The following is a 6,287-nucleotide window of genomic DNA, read 5'->3' on the forward strand; positions in this document are numbered from 1 at the left end:
ACAATTCCAATCTTTATATGTACCTCAATATCTCTTCCACAAACTCTTTCGGACATCCCATTTCGGATGAGGACTGTGACTTCAGCCTCAATTTTCTCAAACTTTCTGCCAGATAGCTCCTAATAGCTCTCCTACAATGTTGTTGCAAAACCAAGAAGGATCAAGAATGATAGGTGCCGTGATAGCTCTACAATTTATTTTTTGTGCCACACATAGATTAAGTACATAACTTTGGCAAGCCTGGAGTGTTCTTTAACCAGGTTTAAATATACGCTAGAGCTTAGGATTCTATTTCTCATTGTTGCTTTCTAGATTATGATGAAGTAATTGCTACTGTAAGTATCACAATGTTGTGCTAGTAAGGTTTTGTTGTTTCAAGCTACGATGGCTAAGCATTAACTTGGTGTCAGAAGTTCAGGTTTTAATACAAGCTAATGCTCATAAATCTACACTTTTGTGATAGTTTGTACAATGATGCTTGATTTATGGTTAACCGGACATACTTTATTTATGCTTTGGAATATATTGTAATTTAATTAGTTCATTGTTACACTTCTTTCCATAATATAATAATTTATTGTGATACCACATGTTTTAAAATACTAGTGTTGCTTTCTATTTTTCTCTCTCTCACAAAGAAGCCTCTTATTATGGAATATCCATCAATAGCCTTACTAGACCATAGTTTTTTCACCTTGCTTAAACTTTTTGATTGAAAGTGAAAAACCATGATGATAATCTCACTTTCGTGTTTAACAATGAGAGACGTTGTGAGCGGGATGAAAACACACACAACGCCTCTATAACGACCCGACACACTCTTGGAATGATACACACACACACACACACACTATGGGGCACCACTCGGCTTACACAACACAGGGAACACACCTCTGGAGTGAGAGGAGAGAGACTATCCAGTTGCCCACTCCACACAGACACACACACACACACACACACACACACACACACACACACACACACACACACACACACACACCCAAAAAACTCAGCTCAAAAGAGGAGAATTTCTGATTTTTAGATACAATTGATCTTGGGCCAACACCAATGGGGCAAATAGCTCACACAATATTGAAGAAATACACCAGATACAACCACAAAGTTAAGCAGAGGCTTCACTCACCGGAGAAGATTACACAAAAAAATAGCAGAAAAAGAGTGAGGAATTTGGCAAAATGGACAGCTCCATCGCGTCTGGAACGGCCCAAAATCCCAGTCTACAATGTCAAAGTGCTCAAATCCGACCTTGGATGAGCAGTTTACGGCCAAAACAGGCTCCAAAAACCCCAAAAACACACCTGCGGCTGTTCCTCCTCCCTGCTCCACGTTTTTTCTGGTCTTCTCTCAATTTTTTCAGTTCCCACACTTAGCTTTATTACTTGGGCACCCTTGGCCTTTTAGATGACCTCAAAAGGACCCTGAACATGCCAAAAACTGACCTCGCAGTGCATAGTTGTCACCTTTTTGCATCATCCGCACACCTGGCACTCAGCTTTTTCCAATAATGCGTCTCGCCACCACATGAGGTGGCCCCAAAATATGGTCCTCATGATGACCTTTCTGCATAATTATCACAAGAAAAAATCCACGTTGTGTGCGTACTCATCCACGTGCAAGTATTGACCCCATTCGACGTCCTGACGCCACTAGATGCCATCTGGCGCACCTGCTTACCTCATGTTGTCGGCCCGCGGAGAGCTTCCTCGAGAAGTTTTACGCGCTATAAACTCCTCATTATTGTAGAAAAAACATACTGGTACTGGTGATAGTGAAAATCGATGCACTATGTACATGTTGTCCTACCTGTACACATGTGGGCCCCACGTAACCACCTGGCTTTGGAAAATGGGCAATTCTTTATTTGATGCACCATGCATGTGTATGTACATATGCGCAATCCCTTGCTCCAAAAAACTCCTGACATAATTTGCCCCTCCCCTAGCCTGCTAGATCATTCATGATCAACAACAGCAAAGAGAGATATGAGACTCGCCGCATCACAGGTCTCCTCATCCCTAACCAACACTGCTTTATCCACAGACAGCTCATCTTGCTCCACCATCATCAATCTAGCATGATACAATTTAAAACGCAATCCATTTACCCTTGACTTATGTAGAACACCATCCAGGTTAGCCAGCTGATATGTGCCATTTGGAAAACACTCCACTACCTTGAAAGGGCCTTCCCACTTAATTTGAAACTTCTTTTGGAAGGTGTTGTGCAGCTTACTGTTGTAGCGCAAAACCAAGTCATGTTTCTTGATACCCTTACTTTTGAACTTTTCATTTATCTTTGCCAAATCCTTATCCTGCATCTGCCCATAATGCTCCAATGCGCTCATCCTATCCAACTGGACCTCTTGTAACTGCAAGAACCTCTCTTTGAATGCATCACTAGGCGGCCCAAGCAACTTCTCTAACATCTTGACCGCAGGCAACTCTACCTCCACAGGCAATAGTGCTTCCTTTCCATACACCAAATGAAATGGAGTAAACCATGTACCTGTCTTCACCGAAGTACGGTAAGCCCATAATGCACTAGGCAATTCCAAATCCCAATTCTTTCCTTGGTGCTCTGTCACTTTAGAAAGAATTTGTACCAACTCACCATTGAATCTTTCATTTAAGCCATTACACTGCGGGTAATAAGGAGTGGTATGCTGGTGCCTAATCTTCATCTTTGTGCATAAGAAGTCTAGCAGTTTAGCTCTAAATCCTGGCCCCTTATTTGAAAGTAGCTCTAATGGCACCCAAAACTTGCAACATATTTCATCATACACAAATTTTGCCACATCCTTTGCAGTGATCTGTTTTACTGCTATAGCCTCTGCCCATCTAGAGAGATAGTCCACTGCCGCCAAGATATAGCTTTTGCCCCTGCTTGTGATAGGTAACGGGCCTATTGCATCAATCCCCCACTTTTCAAACACATCAAACGGCATAATGGTTTTTCATAGCTCTGGCTTCAACACTCTCTTCCCAAATGCTTGACACCTATTGCAAGACCTACACCAATGGTGAACATCCTTGTGCAAACTAGGCCATACATACCCCTCTTGCAAAATCTTATGCAAGGTGATCTTTAGAGAAAAATGGCCACCACATGCGCCTTCATGATTCTCTTCCAACACTCTGTAAAGCTCCTCCCGCCAAGGTACACGTCTCAACACGAGATCAGTCCCTTTCATGTATAAGACATCACCAATCAATTTGTACCTGTATACTCTTCGCACAAAGCCATACTTCTTAGACTTCTGAATCTCCTTTGGAATGATTCCTGTTAGCAAAAACTCCTCTTCTTGAGCCAAAATTTCCCGGCCATGATAAAGAGGTAAAGTGGTCCTCAACACAAATAGCTCCCCAATCATGCCTTGAGGTGCTTCATGTGCCTCTCCATTTAGAGAACGTTCAATGTGTCTGATGATCCATGCTTCGAACTTTTTTAACATGCCTTTAATTCTGAAGCACATTTCCTTCAATGAGGTGTTCTTGCTCTTCTACACACCCAGCACTTGCTTCACCACTAACAAGGCATCACCTTTTATGCTCAACCTTCGAACCCCATGCTTCAAACAAATGTGTAATCCGGCTTCCAGAGTAGCATATTCAGCCTCATTGTTACTATGAGCATCCAATTTGAACCCTCTCTTGTATACTAGCTTCCCCTCTGGATCATAAAGTGCTATACCCCCTGAAGCTGCATCATGGCTCTTTCTGTATGAACCATCAAAGAACAACACATGTGCATTGCTGATCTGTGGCACTTCTTCAACTACCTTTCTCACCACCTCTTCCTTAACAATAAGGGGATTCTCCTTGTAGGTCAACAAATCAGCTAGGGTAGCCCTTGTACTATCTTCCACTAGAAAAGAGAAGTCAAACTCTTGCAGCTCAATTACCCATTTCTTCACCACATTTGACATGTTAGTACCATTAATTAACTGTGGCAAAAAGGCATAACTCGTCAAGAAAACAAAAGGCCGTGGTAGCAAGTAATGACGAAATCGTCGACAAGCAAATATTACACTGGCCATCAATAGCTCTACTTCCGAGAACTTTCTCTCCGCTACCAGCTTCACACGGCTTGCACAATACACTGGCCTCATATAATGGCTGCCCTTCCCCTTTTGCAATAGCATGGCTCCAATGGCATCATCCCCTACTGATGGATTTACATAAAACACTTTCTCCCAATCAGGAGCCTGCATGGCTGACAACCCCCCTAACACCTCTTTCACCTCTTGAAACACTTCTTCACACTTGTCATCCCATTGGACTCATCCTCATCTTCATAAAGCTCCTCTAATCGTTTCCTTGTGTCCATATTATAAAGCTTCTTGGTACCTGTCTTTCCATAGAGGCTAATCGTACCATGTCGCCAATCTTGAATAGCTCCCACTGCACGTAACCATGGTCTGCCCAGTATAATAGGATATGCTCCCAACCCTGCTGGCATCACATGAAAATCAACCACTGCCTTTGCATCATATGCCTCCACTTCTAAGCTCTTTACAACACCCAAGCATTTTACTTTTTGATGGTTTGCCAATCTGATCCAAAAACCTGACACCCCAGCCACTGTGAGACCCATCTTCTCAATGAGTGTGTTATGACGCATATTTGGGCTCAGCCATCCACATAACCTTGTCCCAAATTTTTCCTTTTATGCCACACATCTACTATTGGACAAATGTCTGGTAGCTCATCCATTGCCAACACCTTTACTGAACCTCTCTTTGGCTCTTTCTCCATTGGGTTAACCATCCTCTTCCGCTGTCGCTTTAGCTTAGGCACCATCTCTATAAGTTGCCCAAAACTAACATCTACCTTCCTACTCGTCAGATCCTCCTTCAAGTCATAGCTTAATTGCCCATCCCCTAGTGGAAAATCTGAAACATGAAACTTTCGACGAGCTCTCCTTTTCCTCTTGGCCTTGACATCCTCGCCTTCATGGCTCTTTCCTTTCTTCTTACTAGGACCTGGGGCACTTCTTCCTTCCTTATCCTCTGTGGTCCTCTTCCCAATAGGCATCACTAATGTATCCTCTAGCTTTGATGCCTTCTCCAAGGTGACTACACTTAGCACTTTTGTCTTTTCCTTTTCCTCCTGGGTTAGTGCACTGGTTCCTTCGTCTCCCTTAATTTCGATGCCATAATCATTTGACCTAGTTAGCACCTGTCTTGGCAATGGATACATGTCTCCCCCCATCCTTGGTGGCTTATCACATTGTGGGCTGATGTGGCCCAACTCTCCACAATTATAACATGTGGGCGTCTGCCTCCAAAACCTACCATTGCTTTGTCCAACACCATTCCTAGGCCTTTCTTCACCTCCTGGATGATTTGCAAACCTCCCTCGACCTCGATTATTTCCCACTAGACCTAGCATGTTTAGGCTGAGATTCTTCATCAAATCTACCATTTTCCTCATGTCTTGCCTTAGCCCATCATCTTGCACTGCTGTAGTGACCACTGCTGGCATAACCTGAGTAGTAACAGGAACCACTGGTTCGTGATGAACCCCTGACATGCGACCTTGTAAAGACGCTATAGGCTGAAATTCAGACCTCATGGGCAAAGACTCCACCCCTAACTGGCTCATTTTCCTCAACTTCCACTCTTTGTTCCTTGATACCTCTAGTGCATCTTCATATGTCCTAGGATTCTTTAGCTCCACTCTCCAACGTATATTCTCCCAAAGACCAGCTAAGAACCTGTCCTTCTTCATAATGTTAGGCGGGGGTACCTGTGGTGCTAAGGCCTTGCACATTCGCTCCCATGCCAATGAAAACTTACGTATGTACGCATCTACTGGCTCACCTTCCTTTTGCACCAAAGCCTGTACTTCTTGCCACACTTTGTCAGGGTCTTCTATCTTCACAAACTCCACTTCCAACCCATGTCGTAGATTGTCCCAACTCAACCTTACAGGTGGATCAGCCACACGCAACTCCTCTTCAAATGCTTTAGACCAAACTCGTGCATCACTCTTCAAACAAATTTGGAGAAGGCGTAACATCTGCGCAGGGTCATGAATCTGGTTGCTAATGCAGGCAACCTCCATCTTTTCCAAAAATTCTTCCACATCTTCATCACTTCTTCCATGAAACTCCGGATAAGAGAAAGCCATGGCTACCCAAGTTATAATGCTTTGAGAACCCTTTCGAACACACGTGCAAGAACCCAAAACTTTTCACTACTTAATCCCCAGAAACTTCAATGGAGCTCAACTTTAGATAAGGACAAACACATGCACATCAAATGA

Source organism: Adiantum capillus-veneris, chromosome 12 (assembly GCF_014529385.1).
Source record: "Adiantum capillus-veneris isolate H3 chromosome 12, ASM1452938v2, whole genome shotgun sequence".
Classification (NCBI taxonomy): domain Eukaryota; kingdom Viridiplantae; phylum Streptophyta; class Polypodiopsida; order Polypodiales; family Pteridaceae; genus Adiantum; species Adiantum capillus-veneris.